Raw genomic sequence first — 20,281 nt, 5'->3', positions numbered from 1 at the left:
TCTAATTTTAAAGCACAGAAAACAGGCGTTCAGCATTTGACAATAACTTGTCATCGGGACTTAATCTGCACTTTTAGTTGGAGGCCTGGACGGGGAGCAGTGACGGCTTCCCCATCAGGCCAAACCTGTCGGGAGGGGTGCGGTGGGCCAGCAGTTAAGGTTCACAAATTGTAGGCCAGGAGGGGCAGGAGTGCTTGGGACCTCCGCGCCCCCTCCTCCCTCAATCACGGCCAGAGCCCCCTCCCCATCACAGCCAGAGCTCCCTCCCCCCCATCACGGCTAGAGCCCCACCCCCCATCACGGCCAGAGCCCTCCCCATGATGACCAGAGCCCCCACCCCCATCACGGCCAGAGCCCCCACCCCATCACGGCCAGCGCCCCCAGCCCATCACGGCCAGAGCCCCCTCCCATCACGGCCAGAGCCCCCACCCCATCACGGCCAGCGCCCCCACCCCATCATGACCAGAGCCCCCCCCCATCACGGCCAGAGCCCCCACATCATCACGGCCAGCACCCCCTCCCATCACGGCCAGCACCCCCTCCCATCATGGCCAGAGCCCCCTCCCATCATGGCCAGAGCCCCTCCCATCACGGCCAGAGCCCCCTCCCCCCCCATCACAGCCAGAGTCCCCATATCATCATGGCCAGCGTCCCCTCCCATCATGGCCAGAGCCCCCTCCCCCCCATCACATCCAGAGTCCCCATATCATCACGGCCAGCGCCCCCTCCCATCACGACCAGAGCCCCCTCCCCCCCCCCCCATCACGGCCAGAGCCCCCTCCCCATCATGGCCAGAGCCCCTCCCATCACGGCCAGAGCCCCCACCTCCATCACGGCCAGAGCCCCCTCCCCCCCATCACGGCCAGACCCCCCTCCCCCCCATCACGACCAGACCCCCCCCCCATCACGACCAAAGCCCCCCCCCCATCAAAACCCTCCCCCTCCCCCCTATCACAGTCACCCCCCGGCCCCCCGATCACGGCCCGAACCCCCTCCCCCTCTCGCGGCCAGTATACCTCACCCCCTGACCGTGGCCGGAGCCCCCACCCCCACCTCTTGCCCCGATGGCAGACAGATCCCCCCCCCGCCCACCCCAGTCTCTATATAAATCGTCTTTCTATCTTTGAAAATAAGCAGAGACTGTGCCGTCCCCGCTCCGCTCTCAGCGCTGCTGCTGTCTGAAGTGATGCAGATCATCGTGTGGTTGAATTATCGTCGAACCAGTGATTCCTGCCTCCGGTATGTGGGGGAGGGAGGAAATCATTTCCATTAGCAGCAAGTCTTGGGTGGGAATGGCATTGAAAGGAATGGAGAGATGGAGAGGGAAGGGGCGAGGAGCTGGGATCACTGTTTTAGGACAGAGGGTGGAAGGAGAGGGACAGAAATAACTAAGGGAGGGGAAACGGTGCCAGCATAAACTGGGGGGTTAGCAAGCTAGCTTGAACTGAAGTTGCTGTCAGTTGCTGTAACGGGTCAGTTGCTGTCTTTTCTATGTTTCTACCTCTCTATCTCTGTTTTTTTTTGTTTGTTGTTTTTTTTGGTGATTTGTATATTCTGAGACCTGGCAGGTAACACCTGTCTGTCTGCACACTGATTGCCTTGGCAACGGGCAGTTGAAAAAACTGTCTGTACTCACCAAGCATTGTTCTGTGAATTATAAATGCGATTTCATTTCGAGGATTTCATTTTCACATCGTTCACCTGACGAAGGAGGAAGCCTCCGAAAGCTTGTGAATTTAAAATAAAATTGCTGGACTATAACTTGGTGTTGTAAAATTGTTTACAATTGTCAACCCCAGTCCATCACCGGCATCTCCACATCATGAACTGAAGGAGTGAGGGTCGGGGAGCGAGGGAGAGAAGCCTCCGCTTGGAAGAATGTTACTTAGCTTAAACTGGGTTGCAGGAGCACTTAGTACAGAGCGCACTTCCCCATGTCTCTCCATCTCATTTATATACAAAGTCTACACCGTTCATTTCTGAAAGATGTTTTCACAATACCCTTGGGCAGAGACATCAGCAATCAAACTGCTCCCAACCTCTGCTGATTCCGCTCTGAATCTGGCCACTAGGTGGTATATTGAGATTGGACAACCCTCCCCTCCCTCCAGTGTTCCTCCCCTTCCTGTGGAGAAATGTTGAAAGTCTCACTCTCTGTTCCTGCTTCTCCTCAGCAACAACGCATTGAACGACTTTCTACAGGGCGAACCACCCCAAACATAAGAACAAACTCTGTTGTAACAGTAGGTTCTGTGCAAGTTTATTTTGGTCGTATAGTAAATGCATTTTGATTATCTTGATACAGTTTGCAGCCACAATGTACAGCATGCCTATATGTTGCGCCAGCTTTAGTAAAAAGGTCCTTTACTGTTTACTTTCTTACACCTCTGTCAGATGTCTCAATTCCCTCTACATAGCAACAGCAAATCATGCAAAAAGGTAGTATGCATCTTTAATTGTGCAAAACGATATAATCACAAAGGTAATCATGAAACAATTGACAGATGTCTGCTTTTGCATTCCCTTGTAAAATTATTTATGCCTTGTACACATGCATCTGAGGGCTGAAGGGAATTTAGGGACTTTCCCAGAGATTCATAGATCTGGATGATAGTTCAGGCAAAGAAAGTGACCTGATGGGGTAGTTTTGTGAATCAAAGTGATTCTTCATTCAGTAATCTAAAAAGAGCACAGAGCAAGCATTACTCTACCCAATAGTACAAGTGGGGGTTTGCAATGTTCCTTACTTAATGATTTAAAAGAGCGCATAAGCAGGCACAAAGCAAAGCGAGCAAGTAACGGATACAACCTTATGCATCAAAGCAGTCGTCTAGGTCAAAGCAGTCGTTTAGGTCTAAAGTAGGGAGTTGATTACTGTGGTAACAGGTGATGTGTCGCAGTTCTTCTCATCAAAGTTTGCCTTTTCATCAAAGTTTAGAGACAACGTGGTTTGGTCAAACAGAGAATCAAAATCTTTTTGTCAAAGTTCAGAAACAAAGTCTCGTTGGAGGAGTCCATGCTGCAGTCATTAACTCTTGAAGCTTCTTCCAGCTTCTCCGATGTTGTCTGTTGTTTTGACTGCTACGATGTCTTACCTTTATATGCTTCTGAGCAAATAGGTCTGAACCAAGTTGTGAGAAGGTCCAATTAGTCCATAGCATTAAGATGGATGGCTGGTTGGACCACTCGTGAACCGTATAAACCCCTTTATATCCTCCCCTCTACGCACAGCCAGGTGTCCTATCAGTTCTTTGTCCTTCGCAGTTGTTGACATCAAAAACTTTCTGGAAACTTCTCCTTATCAGTTGTTACTGAAAGTCACAGCCTGTCTACAGTTTCTGTACTGTATTGCTCCTGCAGTGTTAAACTGATATCCAACTGTCCAATTTAAACAGTCTGCACTTCGCTGTTTTGCAGTTGTGTATTTATATTGTAATGTCCAGGGCAAGTTATCCCTTGCTTTCAAATGTACTGTAAATGTACTATCCAAGTGACCGTCCAAATCCTTAAAGGGACTGGTTAACCCTTTATGTTGAATCGTCCAGTAGTTCAAAAGAGTAAAATGGGGTTTGATCCAATGTCCAAAATCCTTACTGGGCAGTGATTGTTTGGTTGCTGTATGTTAGTGACATTGTAAACATGGTGGGAAGACTTCCCTGGATCACAGTTTCCAGCAAAATCATAAATCTATTGGTTTAAAAGGTAAGAATGGCATTTTGCTATGAATAGAGAACTTAGGGTGGACAAACTTTCCTCCCATTGTGCCTGTTATAAAGGATCGCCTGGCACAGCACAAAGAGGAATCTCAGGTGGACTCTGCTGTGTGGATAAAATCCTCTCCGCCTCATTATCCTCTAAGTACTGCGCACAGGCAATCCTTTACACCGAAGCACGATGAGGATAGTGTGCTCTGAAATCTCCCTGCTATGTTTACGCTGTCACCAATGATAGTGACCAGAGGAAATCTCCCTGCTATGTTTACGCTGTCACCAATGATAGTGACCAGAGGAAATCTCCCTGCTGTGTTTACGCTGTCACCAATGATAGTGACCAGAGGAAATCGCCCCGCTGTGTTTACGCTGTCACCAATGATAGTGACCAGAGGAAATCTCCCCGCTATGTTTACGCTGTCACCAATGATAGTGACCAGAGGAAATCTCCCCGCTATGTTTACGCTGTCACCAATGATAGTGACCAGAGGAAATCTCCCCGCTGTGTTTACGCTGTCACCAATGATAGTGACCAGAGGAAATCTCCCCGCTATGTTTACGCTGTCACCAATGATAGTGACCAGAGGAAATCTCCCCGCTATGTTTACGCTGTCACCAATGATAGTGACCAGAGGAAATCTCCCCGCTATGTTTACGCTGTCACCAATGATAGTGACCAGAGGAAATCTCCCCGCTGTGTTTACGCTGTCACCAATGATAGTGACCAGAGGAAATCTCCCCGCTATGTTTACGCTGTCACCAATGATAGTGACCAGAGGAAATCTCCCCGCTATGTTTACGCTGTCACCAATGATAGTGACCAGAGGAAATCTCCCCACTGTGTTTACGCTGTCACCAATGATAGTGACCAGAGGAAATCTCCCTGCTGTGTTTACGCTGTCACCAATGATAGTGACCAGAGGAAATCTCCCTGCTGTGTTTACGCTGTCACCAATGATAGTGACCAGAGGAAATCTCCCCGCTGTGTTTACGCTGTCACCAATGATAGTGACCAGAGGAAATCTCCTCGCTGTGTTTACGCTGTCACCAATGATAGTGACCAGAGGAAATCTCCCCGCTGTGTTTACGCTGTCACCAATGATAGTGACCAGAGGAAATCTCCCCACTGTAGATGCTGGAAATCTGAATGAAAAATAGAAAATGCTGGAAGCACACAGCATCTCAGTCTCATCTATGATGAGAGAAGATTTCAGGTGTCGTTCTTCATCAGAACTGAGAATTGAAATCCAGCAAAAGATTTTAGTATTAGCCAAACGTGTATATTAATCTAGAATTAAACAACAAATTGTACTACCAGCATCAACCACTTGGTGGCAGTCAGTAAGAACAAAATTGAAGGGACCAATTTTGCAAAATAATCATTCTGACCAAGGATGTTTTTTACATCAAATCTCCCTGCTCCAAACAAAATGACATTCGAGCCACTTTTTCCAAGACAAACTCCTTGGTTTAGTATCTGGTAAGCAGGCAGGTCAGCAGAAACAGAGAACCGTGTTAGTTATTTGAACCAGTTTACTTCTGATCTTTTTGTTACACCCATGTTTTACAGCAAGCTTTTCTTAAAAAATGGATAAATAAACTCAAGTCTTGACTTTCCTTTGTGCTACCTCTTTTTCTAGTTTAAAAACATTGGCCCCAAATATCCTTAGGTCGTAATCCTGGCAGTTACACCGAGATGACACAAAGGGGGCCGATAAAAAGATTTTTTAAAAATTTCAACGAAGGAGGTAAGCTCTGAAAGCTTGTGATTTTCAAATAAAACTGTTGGACTATAACCTGGTGTTGTAAGATTGCTTACATCTGTTGAGGAAGACCGTGTCCAGGCCAGTGAAGTGGAAACTTGGCAGCAAACCTGTAAAGCAAATGATTTTCCAACTTTCGTGCATGGAGGGGATACCTTACCTTAGAAAGAGGGATGTCTTAAGGGCAGCAAACAGAATAGGAATAAATGTGCCACAGGGATTTGTGCTGGGATCTTTCTTGTTCTCCATGGACATAAATAATTTGGATGTTGGCATAGAGGCACTAATATCAACATTTACTAGCAATGTTAAATTAGGGAAATTGCACATCATGAAGAAGAATGCACAAGATTGCCAGAGGGTGCATTGATAGGCTAGGAGCGTGGGCAGATACGTGGCAAATACAGTTCAAAATGTAGATAAATGTGAAAGAATACATTTTGGGAAAAAGAACATGTCCTCAATGGAGTGAAGACAGAGCTACACTGTGATGATGAATCTGCACTAACATTGGTTAGGTGGCAGCTGATGTAACAACCATAAGAAAATCAAGAGCAACAAAAGGCATTCAGCCCATCAAGCCCACTCCATCCAGAACAACAAAAGGCATTCAGCCCATCAAGCCCACTCCATCCAGAGCAGCAAAAGGCATTCAGCCCATCAAGCCCACTCCATCCAGAGCTAAAAAAGGCATTCAGCCCATCAAGCCCACTCCATCCAGAACAACAAAAGGCATTCAGCCCATCAAGCCCACTCCATCCAGAGCAGCAAAAGGCATTCAGCCCATCAAGCCCACTCCATCCAGAGCAGCAAAAGTCATTCAGCCCATCAAGCCCACTCCATCCAGAGCAACAAAAGGCATTCAGCCCATCAAGCCCACTCCATCCAGAGCCTGTGCATGATTACTGTGTCATGGACTCCCACCCACACCATCTGTTCATCCCTACTTTAAGGAACAGTAAGTTATTTCTCAGAAAAAAAAATCAAGCAATGCTATTAATATCCCCGTAACTCTTAATTCCCCTTCTGACCAGATATCAGCCCAGTTCCCTTTCAAAGGCATCATTTCACCCCAAATCAACCATTGACTCTGGGAGCCTATTCCACATGGCCACTGGCCTGTCCATTAACTTTAATTGAGGCTTGTGAATTTTGTGCTTGTGTCTTCTAGTCCTATGCTCACTGTCCAAATTAAGAAACTTGCTTATTTCCATCTCATTTTTACCTTTAAAGACCTATATCATGTCTTCTCTTAGTTTCCTTTTCTGCCATGAAAGGCTCTTGAGTCTTTTCTCATGGCTTATTCACTGGAATCATGCTAGTAAATTTTTTCTGAACCCTTTCTAATGCACCTATGCCCTAAGTGACCAAAAGATGTATGCCAAACTCCAGAACTGGCCTCAGCACTGATCTCCACAATGTCAGTGTAACTTATTCTGATTTGTAATCCAATGAACTGCAATATCTGATTTGCATTATTGATAGCTGCTTCACATTGGCTAGATGCTTCTAGGGTAAGATCAATGAGCACTTCCCAATCCTTTCCCTTTTCGACCTCTGCCAATGTTATACATGCGATATTCATCTCGCCTGCTTCTGTTTGCATTACTCTATATTTGTCCACATTGAAATCCATCTGCCATATCTCAGGTCATCTATATAATTGGTCCAATTCTCTCTGAAAATAATCATTCTCCTTTCTACTTCCTACCTGTACAGATTCGCAACGGTGGGCGAGTATCTTTAGCATGGGCTAGGATATGAGCTGCTGCATTTTGGACAAGTAGGAGTTAATGGAATGTGGAGAATGAAGACCAGCAAGGAATAATCGAGTCTGGAGGTCACAGAAGTTTTCAATAGCCCTGATGAACACTGGCATCCTAAAAAAGCCCAGATCCAAACCATAATAAAACACCCCACATAGACATCGAAACAATATATAGTCCAAGAAGTCACCTCACTATAGTAATCAAACATATAGGTCCTGATATTAGCGGGGAGGCGGGATGGCAACGGGGGGGGGGCAGTGATTGGGTGCGTGGGTAACCCGCCCAATAAAAAAATGTCCATTTCTCACATGATCATGAGTCAATTGGAGCCACTTAACGTGGCTTCTGGGTTTGCCGTCCGAAAGCAGGCAGACTGTGCACCCGCATCACAGGCTGTCAGCTGGAGGAGCTCTATTTAAAGGGGCAGTCCTCCAATGGCTGTTCCTGGAGCAAACACCCACACACCACAATGGAGCAGCACAGGGGAAAGGCTGCTCCAAGATTCAACGATGCCTCACTCCAGGTGCTACTGGATGGGGTGAGGAGGAGGAGGGATGTCTTTTACCCGGCGGACTGGAGGAAGTGGCCCGCCTCTGCAACCAAGAAGTCCTGGCTCAAGGTGGCAGAGGAGGTCACCAGCAGCAGCAACATATCCCGCACCTGGATCCAGTGCAGGAAGCACTTCAATGACCTAACTGGTTAGCAAAAGTGAGTACATTTACTGATTCTGCTACATTCCGTCTTCCACGTCACCGCCCCCACCCCACAACTCATTTTGTACCGCCAACACTACTCTATCACATCACTCCTCACACCCACTCAAAACTCATCCTCAACTTATCTGCACTTCCTCAGCACTTCCTCACTTCCCCATTAGTCACCTCACCACTACCACTCAACCCAATCCTCATACAATGTCCTGGCTCTGACTCATACTCACCCTCTGATGCATCTCTTTCACGGTCAGCCCTACATAACATGGCACAACAGAGAGGGGCACTTCCTGCACTGGATCCAGGTGTGAGATATGTTGCTGCTGTTGGTGACCTCCTCTGCCACCTCGAGCCAGCCCTTCTTGGTGGCAGAGGCAGGCCACTTCTTCCTTTCCACCGGATAAAAGACATCCCTCCTCCTCCTCATCCCATCCAGTAGCATCTGGAGTGAGGCACCGTTGGCCTCCTTCTGTGCTGTAACAATTCGATGATTCTAAGATTCAAGGCAGTCATCTTATTTTGGATTCAGAAGCAATTAGAAACTGCCTGAGCTTTACAGTTCTGCTTTATGACGATAGCTAAACTTCTTGATTAGATTACAGCCTTGTAGTCACTCCCAGGTATCTTTTTATTTTCTCTGTAATTTATTCATATTAATACATTTTTTCAAGCGGAAAAATGCCTCATCTGCAACAATCCAATATACCAGATGACAGAGTTTTCCGTCTTAACTCCGATGATCCCAGTGATGATTAGGGCAGAAACCAGTATTTTCACTGCCTCCAGCACTCGGCGCTCGGCAGCACATTGCATTCCATGCGGATAAAGGTAGTAATTCGCAGGATTTATCCAATAGTCCAATTCTGGCCTTTTGCATATCTCCGATTTTCATCGCTCCACCATTGGCGGTCATGCCTTCAGCTGCCTAGGCCCTAAGCGTTTGCAACCATCTTCAGCCAGAAATGCCAAGTGGATGATCCATCTCGGCCTCCTCCCGATATCCCCACCATCACAGAAGCCAGTCTTCAGCCAATTCGATTCACTCCACGTGATATCAAGAAATGGCTGAGTGCACTGGATACAGCAAAGGCTATGGGCCCCGACAACATCCCGGCTGTAGTGCTGAAGACTTGTGCTCCAGAACTAGCTGCGCCTCTAGCCAAGCTGTTCCAGCACAGCTACAGCACTGGCATCTACCCGACAATGTGGAAAATTGCCCAGGTATGTCCTGTCCACAAAAAGCAGGACAAATCCAATCCGGCCAATTACCTCCCCATCAGTCTACTCTCAATCATCAGCAAAGTGATGGGAGGTGTCGTCGACAGTGCTATCAAGCGGCACTTACTCACCAATAACCTGCTCACGAATGCTCAGTTTGGGTTCTGCCAGGACCACTCGGCCCCAGACCTCATTACAGCCTTGGTTCAAACATGGACAAAAGAGCTGAATTCCATAGATAAGGTGAGAGTGACTGCCCTTGACATCCAGGCAGCATTTGACTGAGTATGACACCAAGGAGCCCTAGTAAAATTTAAGTCAATGGGAATCAAGGGGAAAACTCTCCAGTGGCTAGAGTCATACCTAGCACAAATGAAGATGCTAGTGGTTGTTGGAGGCCAATCATCTCAGCCCCAGGGCATTGCTGCAGGAGTTCCTCAGGACAGTGTCCTAGGCCCAACCGTCTTCAGCTGCTTCATCAATGACCTTCCCTCCATCATAAGGTCAGAAATGTGGATGTGCGCTGATGATTGCACAGTGTTCAGTTCCATTCGCAACCCCTCAAATAATGAAGCAGTCCGAGCCCGCATGCAGCAAGACCTGGACAACATCCAGGCTTGTGCTGATAAGTGGCAAGTAATACTTGCGCCAGACAAGTGCCAGGCAATGACCATCTCCAACAAGAGAGAGTCTAACCACCTCCCCTTGACATTCAACGGCATTACCATCACCGAATCCCCCACCATCAACATCCTGGGGGTCACCATTGACCAGAACCTTAACTGGACCAGCCATATAAATACTGTGGCTACAAGAGTAGGTCAGAGGCTGGGTATTCTGCAGCGAGTGACTCACCTCCTGACTCCCCAAAGCCTTTCCACCATCTACAAGGCACAAGTCAGGAGTGTGAAGGAATACTCTCCACTTGCCTGGATGAGTGCAGCTCCAACAACACTCAAGAAGCTTGACACCATCCGGGACAAAGCAGCCCACTTGATTGGCACCCCATCCACCACCCTAAACATTCACTCCCTTCGCCACCGGTGCACTGGCTGCAGTGTGTACCTTCTACAGGATGCACTGCAGCAACTGGCCAAGGCTTCTTCGACAGCACCTCCCAAACCCGCGACCTCTACCACTTAGAAGGACAAGAGCAGCAGGTACATGGGAACAATACCACCTGCACGTTCCCCTCCAAGTCACACACCATCCTGACTTGGAAATATATTGCCGTTCCTTCATCGTCGCTGGGTCAAAATCCTGGAACTCCCTTCCTAACAGCACTGTGGGAGAACCTTCACCACACGGACTGCAGCGGTTCAAGAAGGCGGCTCACCACCACCTTCTCAAGGGCAATTAGGGATGGGCAATAAATGCCGGCCTTGCCAGCGACGCCCACATCCCATGAACGAATTTTTAAAAAACTCCCTCCCTAAACCTCTCCACCTCTCTACCCCTCTCTCCTCCTTTAAGATGCTCCATGAAACCTCCCTCTTTGACCAGGCTTTTGGTCACCTGTCCTAATATCTCCTTACATGGCTCGGTTTCAACTTTTGTCTGATAACACTTCTGTGAAGCACCTTGGGACGATTTACTATGCTAAAGGCGCTTTATAAATTTAAGTTGTTATTGTTGATTTGTTGCAGGATGTCTTGCCCAATAAATCAGTAACTCTGGTGTCTTTCAGGGTTGGATAGATCGCCCAACAATTTTTTTTATATCTCTTATGTTTGGGTGCTCATACCCAATTACTCATAGAAGGTAGCTGGTGAAGCACAGTTGATACAGGCTGTCTCGAGTCCAACAGCTACCCACTAGAGTGACCAAACTGCATCGTGATAAACGGTTTGATCTCGTTCCAACTGTTTCTCGGGATATAACCATAATTCCACATATGCCTGTGGATACAGAAGCAGCAATCCAGGCAGCTATTACACCTCTCAAGCTTAATATCTCGATAGATTTCATGCAGTGGGTTACGGAAACTGGAGTATACTTGAGACCCATTTTATATCCAGTGATATCGATATTAAACGGGTACAGCTTTTGCATTTATCCGTTTGGCTATAAACACAATGGAGAATGAAGATGAAACCTGCTTTCCATTCTATATTGGGAATATTTGATTTTTGCATCTATAGTGGTATTCTGATTTTTCGAATCTCTGGTTTGTGAAGTTTTCCGCAGTGGCCACGAGAGTCTGTACTGATACCGTTGTGATTTATCACACTTACAACAGCTACAACCCATAATGGTCACTGCAGCGAGATTGATTTTTATCTGATCAGTCGGCAGTCTCTAGAGTGCAGTAAAAGGCTGTGTTGGAGACCACTTCCTTGGAGCACTTGACACTTAGGTCTGTTTACGTAATTGAGCAAAACTAGTGAAGTACAGAGTCACAGTGGGTAATTTGAGCTTTGGGCAATAGTGTAAATCTGATGATATCGAATGGACTTCAGTGGAATGGAAAATCAGGCGGGGTGTATAATGGACGGCTAATTAGATATTACCAGATTAGTTGTGGCGATGTATTTAAGGGGAAGCTAGATAAGTGCATGAGGGAGAAAGGAATCGGATGGTATGCTGATAGGGTTAGATGAAGTAGGGTGGGAGGAGACTCGTGTGCAGCTTAAACACTGGCATAGACCAGTTGGACTGAATGGTCTGTTTTTGTGCTATGTAATTCTGTGCAATACACCAGCGCTCAAAGGTAAAATGAACCCCACTGACTGGATAGCTGAGGTCAAACTCCCAGCAATATTTTTAATTATCTTAGTATATCTGTGAACACATTTACTGTAAACAGGGTGATCAATACGATAAACATATCACGGAGAGGAACTTCAAATGAGCTTTAAGCCCGTTTGTTACAAATAGCAATGCCAGTAACTTGACCTCAAAACTCCCCAGCTCTGCGAAATAAAGTACAAAGTGACTGACTGATTAACTGAGGTCGAACTCTCTTCCTGACTTGCTGTCTGAGCACTCTAATGGACCCATTATACTAACGTGAAGGCTGAGTGACGTTTGAGAACAATTAAAGCGGCAATATCATTTTAGTGAATGCACTTCACCACTGTGAGGAGACAACATTCTTCACCGCAGCGCAAGCTCTGTATCTTTATAGTTCATCCTGTTCTTTCATAATTAGACAGTTGAAATGCTGCACACTAATGCTGTATAATGGGTCCTGACTGCTTTCTTATTATAACTATTTTCAAATAAAAGCTGCCAAGGTTTAAAAAAAAGGGAAAACCTCAAATGCATCGAATCTGAAATAGAAACAGCAAGTGTCAGAAAAAGCACAGCAGGTTGGTCAGTGTCTGAAAGAAAAAGAGATGTTAATATTTCTGGTGGGACCATTTACCACAATACATGGCTAAATGTTAACCTATCTCTTGCCTTCTGATGCTGATTGACCTGCTGTGCATTTCCACCATTTTCTGTTCTAATTTCAGGTGTCACTTCTGATATATCCTGTCTGTGCCTCAGTGTCTGCTCCTGTGGGTTTGCATTATAATTACTGTGTAAACCAGAATGATTGAGGGGATGGAGGGATTGGATTATGAGGAGCGATTATGTAAATTGGGCACATTCTCACTGCAAAAGGAAAGGTTGCCAGGTGATAGGATTGCTGTTTTTAGAATTCTGTAGGTACTAGATAATGTAGACCACGACAAGCTATTTCACCTTGTCCAGAATAGTAGAACCAGAGGACAGGGCCTGCGCTTGAAGGGGTTAACTTCAAAACTAATCTGCGGAAATAATGGGCTCAACATTTAAACCCCCCCCCCCACGGGCTGGAGAGGGTCGGGGCGGGTGGGGTTTAAATATGAGGAACGTGTCCCCAACACGGTGCGCGCACATCTGCCACCTTTTTTACAGTGGTAGATATCAGGGCGTCCAAGCATTCAGCCGTGGAGAGGCGGGACACTTCATTAACATATTTAAACCGGGCTCCCACAGTGCAATTGGGAGCCTGATTTAAAATTCACTGCTGCTGTGCGGGGTTCCAGGGGTCTGAAACCAGGCAGTGAAAGGGAGGCAGGAGTTGCCGACTCCACGAGGTAAGTGCCTTTTCCAGCACTCTGCCACCGGCCCGTCAAAGAAGTTTTTGGCCTCTTCCCCCTGCCAATTGCGGCCTCTCTCTTCCCCCCCTTCCGATTTTCGACCACCCAACCCCCCCCCCTTCCAAAACTAGCTCCGATCGCCAACATTCCCCCCTCCCGATTGCCGAGAGTCCCTGGCTGCAGCCTCCTGTCGCTGGTGTTCCCTCCTGGCCACTGGCCAGCATGTCTATTTGGCTGGCTGCCAGGTGGGAAACAGAAAAATAAAATTACAAAGGCTCAAAATTTGCTATAGCCGGGCAAGGAACGGCGTTCGCCATTAGTGAGACTTGCCCTTAAACCCATTTAATCTCCCGTGAGATTTTGCGCGCAGGTTGCTGGAAGTGGGAGATGGAAACGATGCGGCGCCCTCTACAGGGCATCTGGGATCTGCGTGAACAGGGCAAGCAACTGCGTATCCCCATAACCAATCAGATTGAAGGATTCTGAAATTAACAGCGCAAGGACTGAGAAGGAAGTGTAAATTAGAGTGGGTGAATTCAATGTCAAATCAAGTACAGAAAGAGAAATAAAGAGAGGGAAAGAAAGATTGGATTAAGATAGACTGAAAAAATAGGCAGAAAGGAAAACTAAAAAATGTTACATTTAAAAAAAAATCTCCAACATCAATTAAAACCTGAAGGAATGAGACTCCACACTTGTAATAGTTAATTTTCAGTGCCAGAGAGTTTGACTGGCAGTAATTAACACTTATCACGTCATTAAAAGGTTACTTAGACTTGAAATGACTTAATTTTCTGTGGCGAGTTTAGTTTGTATCTACCGCGCAAACTCTGCTGCACATATTCTAACTCGCACTAAGTCCCATTCTCCCATTACCGCTGTGCTCGCTGACCCACATCGGCTCTCGGTCCGGCAACATTTCGAATTTAAAATTCTCATCCTTGTGTTCAAATCCCTAGATGGCCTCGCCCCTCCCTATCTCTGTAACCTCCTCCAGCCCTACAGCCCTGCGAGATCTCTGCGTTCCTCCAATTCTGGCCTCTTGCACATCCTCTATTTCCATCACCTCACCATTGGCGGTCGTGCCTTCAGCTGCCCAGGCCCTAAGCTCTGGAATTCCCTCCCTAAACATCTCCGCCTCTTTACCGCTCTCTTCCTTTAAGACGGTCCTTAAAACCTACCTCTTTGCCTGTCCTAATATCTCTTTATGGGGCTCAGTGTCAAATTTTGCGTGATAACGCTCCGGCGAAACGCCTTGGGACGTTTTACAACATTAAAGGTGCTATATAAATGAAAGTTGTTGTTCTGGTTCTCAAAGCTCTCCAGCACTGGGGAGCTCATGCCTGGGTCTGTTGATTGATAGAGATTGATTGCTGTGATTATTGTTGTATCATGTGCATACCAGGATGGTAGAAGGTGAACTAGGTGGATCTTGGTCTTTTTTCAGCTAGCAATTCCTATGTTCCCATGTAAATTATGTGCCCCCTACAGCACAGGAGTAAAGCAGTTTATTAAGACAGCAACAGGTTGTCAGGCAATGCCTGAATACAGCAGCAAGAGCAAGGCTGAAAATTAAAGAAACAAACTGGAGTCACATGCTCGGCTCCACATATTTTAACATTACTACCTCTGCCACCTTGTTTAACTACAGAGACAACTGCATTGGTATTGGAGGAACCAGCGTTAATTTGGCTCCCGCATTGAGTTAGAGGCTGCACTTGTATAGATGGATAATTTCTCCTCTACAATTGGGCTTATACTTCCTGAATGAGATATTTGCGACAAGTGGAAGGTGCATACATGGTACATATACCAGTGCCTGCTTTGACATGGTACATATACCAGTGCCTGCTTTGACATGGTACATATACCAGTGCCTGCTTTGACATGATGTGGAGATGCTGGTGATGGACTGGGGCGGACAATGTAAGGAGTCTTACAACACCAGGTTATAGTCCAACAGCTTTATTTAAAATCACAAGCTTTCGGAGGCTTCCTCCTTCGTCACCTAAAGGAGGAAGCCTCCGAAAGCTTGTGATTTTAAATAAAGCTGTTGGACTATAACCTGGTGTTGTAAGACTCCTTACATTTGCTTTGACATGGTGTGAATTGTAGCCAGGCAAGATTTAATCTACTTTGCAAACATTGAAGAATCGGCTCTTATAGATTACACTAAAGAATGAAGAAAGAACTTGGATTTATATAGTGCTTTTCACGACGTCAGGACATTCCCAAAGCACTGTACAGCCAATGAAGTACTTTTTGAAGTGTAGTCACTGTTGTAATGTAGGAAACGTGGCAGCCAATTTGCGCACAGCAAGGTCCCATAAACAGCAATGTGTTAGATTAATTTTTAGTGATGTTGGTTGAAGGATAAATATTGGCCAGGGCACACATGCTCCTGATGCGGAGCCTTGCCTGCTGGGAGCACGTATTGGGAGATTGCGGGCATTCTCCTCATCATTTCCCAATATGTGTTCCCAGTGGGCAAAGCTCCATGCTAGAGGCGCGCAATCAGAAAATCAGAAATTAAGTGTTTGCGTCAATGCAAAGGAGTTTCAGCTTTGCATCAACATAGACTATATGGTGTCATTCAGAGTGTGAAGTCACCCAATGTGCACTTAGGCAAGGGCTTGAGACCATTGCCAAGTGTTAGTCTCACATTGCATTGGTTTCACATCGCTGCAGTATAGAATCACACAGCACAGGAGGCCGCCATTCGGCCCATCTTGGCTCTGCCAGCTCTTTGAAAGAACTAACCAATTAGTCCCACTCCCTAGCTCTTTCCCTGGAGCCGTGTAAACTTTTCCTGAAAACCGTTGCCACTGGGACAGGTGACCCAAAATTGATCCTTTGGAAATGGGTGAGCTGCCTCTGGAGGCGCGAAAGGTGGTGGCAGCTCACCCCAAAGTATTCAAATGTGGCCTGAGGCCCAATTTAGGGCGCGATTTGGGCTTCCCGGTTTGGGCGCGCGGTGCCTGCATACCATCGGTTATGTGTCCGAAAACGGCCAGTGAGGGCACTATCTTGCTTGAGGACCAGTCTCAGGAATCCTCCAGTAAGCTGCATCAAAAGAGTCCTCATGCAGTGAGCTGATTCCAATCGTGCTGCAGTGTGAAGCTGACAACTGGCATTTTCACTTGTATTATAGATGCTGCAATAATATGGTTTACTCGTAGTGGTTCGTTTGCTTTTATTGAAGCACAAGAGAGGAGAAGAAGCAGCAATACATGCCTGCTCTGTTGATGCCCCACAGCCAGGAGAGCTATGAGTGAAGGCCCAGAAGCACATGGAACAGGCGGTATGTTGAGGGCCCTAGGGTGAAAGCAAAGGCACCTGCAAGTGGCCCCTAAGTTGTGTTATGAGTAGTATTAGATTCAGAGAAAAGCTCAGTTTCCCCATAGGCAACAATGTGCATTAACTAACAGCTTCAAAAGAGATTCCCTGCTGCATTTGGGTGACTGCACCAACCATACTTATAGCCTCGTTGACAGACTGCCAATCTAATGCCAATTTAGTGCTGAATTACAGATTGTCATGTGCTATGAACTTGTGTGCATTAGAAAATGGGTTAATAATGTGCATTGTGATAGGAGTACTATTCTATTTAGCAGATAGTAATTGGAGTACTATTCAAGTTATTGGAGTGCTATTCTACTTAGATAGTAATTGGAGTGCTATTCTATTTAGCAGATAGTAATTGGAGTGCTATTCTATTTAGCAGATAGTAATTGGAGTGCTATTCTATTCAACAGATAGTAATTGGAGTGCTATTCTATTTAGCAGATAATAATTGGAGTGCTATTCTATTTAGCAGATAGTAATTGGAGTGCTATTCTATTTAGCAGATAGTAATTGGAGTGCTATTCTATTTAGCAGATAGTAATTGGAGTGCTATTCTATTTAGCAGATAGTAATTGGAGTGCTATTCTATTCAACAGATAGTAATTGGAGTACTATTCTATTCAACAGATAGTAATTGGAGTGCTATTCTATTCAACAGATAGTAATTGGAGTACTATTCTATTCAACAGATAGTAATTGGAGTGCTATTCTATTCAACAGATAGTAATTGGAGTACTATTCTATTCAACAGATAGTAATTGGAGTACTATTCTATTCAACAGATAGTAATTGGAGTACTATTCTATTCAACACAGTAATTGGAGTGCTATTCTATTCAACAGATAGTAATTGGAGTACTAATCTATTCAACAGATAGTAATTGGAGTGCTATTCTATTCAACAGATAGTAATTGGAGTGCTATTCTATTCAGCAGATAGTAATCGGAGTGCTATTCTATTTAGATAGTAATCGGAGTGCTATTCTATTTAGATAGTAATCGGAGTGCTATTCTATTTAGATAGTAATCGGAGTGCTATTCTATTTAGATAGTAATCGGAGTGCTCTTCTATTTAGATAGTAATCGGAGTGCTATTCTATTTAGATAGTAATCGGAGTGCTATTCTATTTAGATAGTAATCGGAGTGCTATTCTATTTAGATAGTAATCGGAGTGCTATTCTATTTAGATAGTAATCGGAGTGCTATTCTATTTAGCAGATAGTAATCGGAGTGCTATTCTATTTAGATAGTAATCGGAGTGCTATTCTATTTAGATAGTAATCGGAGTGCTATTCTATTTAGATAGTAATCGGAGTGCTATTCTATTTAGATAGTAATCGGAGTGCTATTCTATTTAGATAGTAATCAGAGTGCTATTCTATTTAGCAGATAGTAATTGGAGTGCTATTCTATTTAGCAGATAGTAATTGGAGTGCTATTCTATTCAACAGATAGTAACTGGAGTGCTATTCTATTTAGCAGATAGTAATTGGAGTGCTATTCTATTTAGCAGATAGAAATTGGAGTGCTATTCTATTTAGCAGATAGTAATTGGAGTGCTATTCTATTTAGCAGATAGTAATTGGAGTGCTATTCTATTTAGCAGATAGTAATTGGAGTGCTATTCTATTCAACAGATTGTAACCGGAGTGCTATTCTATTTAGCAGATAGTAATTGGAGTGCTATTCTATTTAGCAGATAGTAATTGGAGTGCTATTCTATTAAGCAGATAGTAATTGGAGTGCTATTCTATTTAGCAGATAGTAATTGGAGTGCTATTCTATTTAGCAGATAGTAATTGGAGTGCTATTCTATTTAGCAGATAGTAATTGGAGTGCTATTCTATTCAACAGATAGTAATTGGAGTGCTATTCTATTCAACAGATAGTAATTGGAGTGCTATTCTATTCAACAGATAGTAATTGGAGTACTATTCTATTCAACAGATAGTAATTGGAGTACTATTCTATTCAACAGATAGTAATTGGAGTGCTATTCTATTCAACAGATAGTAATTGGAGTACTATTCTATTCAACAGATAGTAATTGGAGTACTATTCTATTCAACAGATAGTAATTGGAGTACTATTCTATTCAACAGATAGTAATTGGAGTGCTATTCTATTCAACAGATAGTAATTGGAGTACTATTCTATTCAACAGATAATAATTGGAGTGCTATTCTATTCAACAGATAGTAATTGGAGTACTATTCTATTCAACAGATAATAATTGGAGTGCTATTCTATTCAACAGATAGTAATTGGAGTACTATTCTATTCAACAGATAGTAATTGGAGTGCTATTCTATTCAACGGATAGTAATTGGAGTACTATTCTATTCAACAGATAGTAATTGGAGTGCTATTCTATTCAACAGATAGTAATTGGAGTACTATTCTATTCAACAGATAGTAATTGGAGTGCTATTCTATTCAGCAGATAGTAATCGGAGTGCTATTCTATTTAGATAGTAATCGGAGTGCTATTCTATTTAGCAGATAGTAATCGGAGTGCTATTCTATTTAGATAGTAATCGGAGTGCTATTCTATTTAGATAGTAATCGGAGTGCTATTCTATTTAGATAGTAATCGGAGTGCTATTCTATTTAGATAGTAATCGGAGTGCTATTCTATTTAGATAGTAATCGGAGTGCTATTCTATTTAGATAGTAATCGGAGTGCTATTCTATTTAGATAGTAATCGGAGTGCTATTCTATTTAGATAGTAATCGGAGTGCTATTCTATTTAGATAGTAATTGGAGTGCTATTCTATTCAGCAACCAGCACAAAATGGGTGAAGGCCAGTTGCCAATCCACCATCATGGCCATAGACACCAGTGGAGAAAAATACACAGAGGGGGCAGTTACCCTCACACAGAGCTTCGATGTGGCTCCATTTGGGTTGAAATTGTGCTGTGTAATGTTAATAATGATGTGGAGATGCCGGTGATGGACTGGGGTTGATAATTGATAATTGTAAACAATTTTACAACACCAAGTTTATAGTCCAGCAATTTTATTTTAAATTCACAAGCTTTCGGAGGCTTCCTCCTTCCTCAGGTGAACGTTGTTGGAAATGAAATCCTCGAAATGAAATCGCATTTATAAATCACAGAACAATGTTCTGTGATTTATAAATGCGATTTCATTTCGAGGATTTCATTTCCAACAACGTTCACCTGAGGAAGGAGGAAGCCTCCGAAAGCTTGTGAATTTAAAATAAAATTGCTGGACTATAACTTAATGTTAATAACGCAGTCTTTAACAAATTTAAAACAAATGTCTCAGTTAAAATAACAGACAGAGGAATCCTGTACCAGTATGTAGACTGCTGCTAACAGTCGCTCAGTGAGATTTCAACTCATTTAACTTTGACTGCTCAGTTCACACGTGCAGCCTTTTTAGCTGCTTCTGTGGTCACATGTTATAGAGCAATGACCCCCGTGTGACCTCTGCTGAGTTATCTAACCTACCGTAGGGTCAATGGTGGAGTGGATACTTGACCAATATAAGACCATTGAAAGATTGCTTGTTTTATATTATCACTTGAATACTGATGGCGTTGGTTATTTTTATAGTGGATCAGATAAGAGGCTTATCCTTAACCCAGATCTAAAGTGAAAACTTCCAGTACGCGTGATTACCTCATATCTCTCCCACCCCCCCACCCCCTCAAAAAAATGGTATT

The 20,281-nt window shown here is 44.5% G+C and overlaps 1 protein-coding gene and 1 long non-coding RNA gene across 3 annotated transcripts in view; both read right to left on the bottom strand.

Moving 5' to 3' along the window:
* LOC137324411 (sulfotransferase 6B1-like) overlaps positions 1–6,143 on the bottom strand; it is a 35,595-nt gene extending 29,452 nt beyond the window's left edge. For both annotated transcript variants that reach the window (XR_010963605.1, XR_010963606.1), the window contains exon 1: positions 2,810–6,143. The gene's annotated coding sequence lies outside the window, so the exon portion shown is untranslated. The remainder of the gene's footprint in view (positions 1–2,809) is intronic.
* An 8,591-nt stretch (positions 6,144–14,734) lies between these two features.
* On the bottom strand, positions 14,735–15,230 carry LOC137324143 (uncharacterized). Its single transcript, XR_010963511.1, has 2 exons — positions 15,121–15,230; positions 14,735–15,062 (listed from the first exon to the last, which is right to left on the bottom strand). It is a non-coding gene; the product is annotated as an uncharacterized lncRNA (long non-coding RNA).
* Positions 15,231–20,281: the final 5,051 nt, after the last annotated feature.

This window comes from Heptranchias perlo, chromosome 8 (genome assembly GCF_035084215.1).
Source record: "Heptranchias perlo isolate sHepPer1 chromosome 8, sHepPer1.hap1, whole genome shotgun sequence".
NCBI lineage: Eukaryota > Metazoa > Chordata > Chondrichthyes > Hexanchiformes > Hexanchidae > Heptranchias > Heptranchias perlo.
Note: the sequence above shows the minus strand (reverse complement) of the source record. Positions and strands in the feature narration are given on the sequence as shown.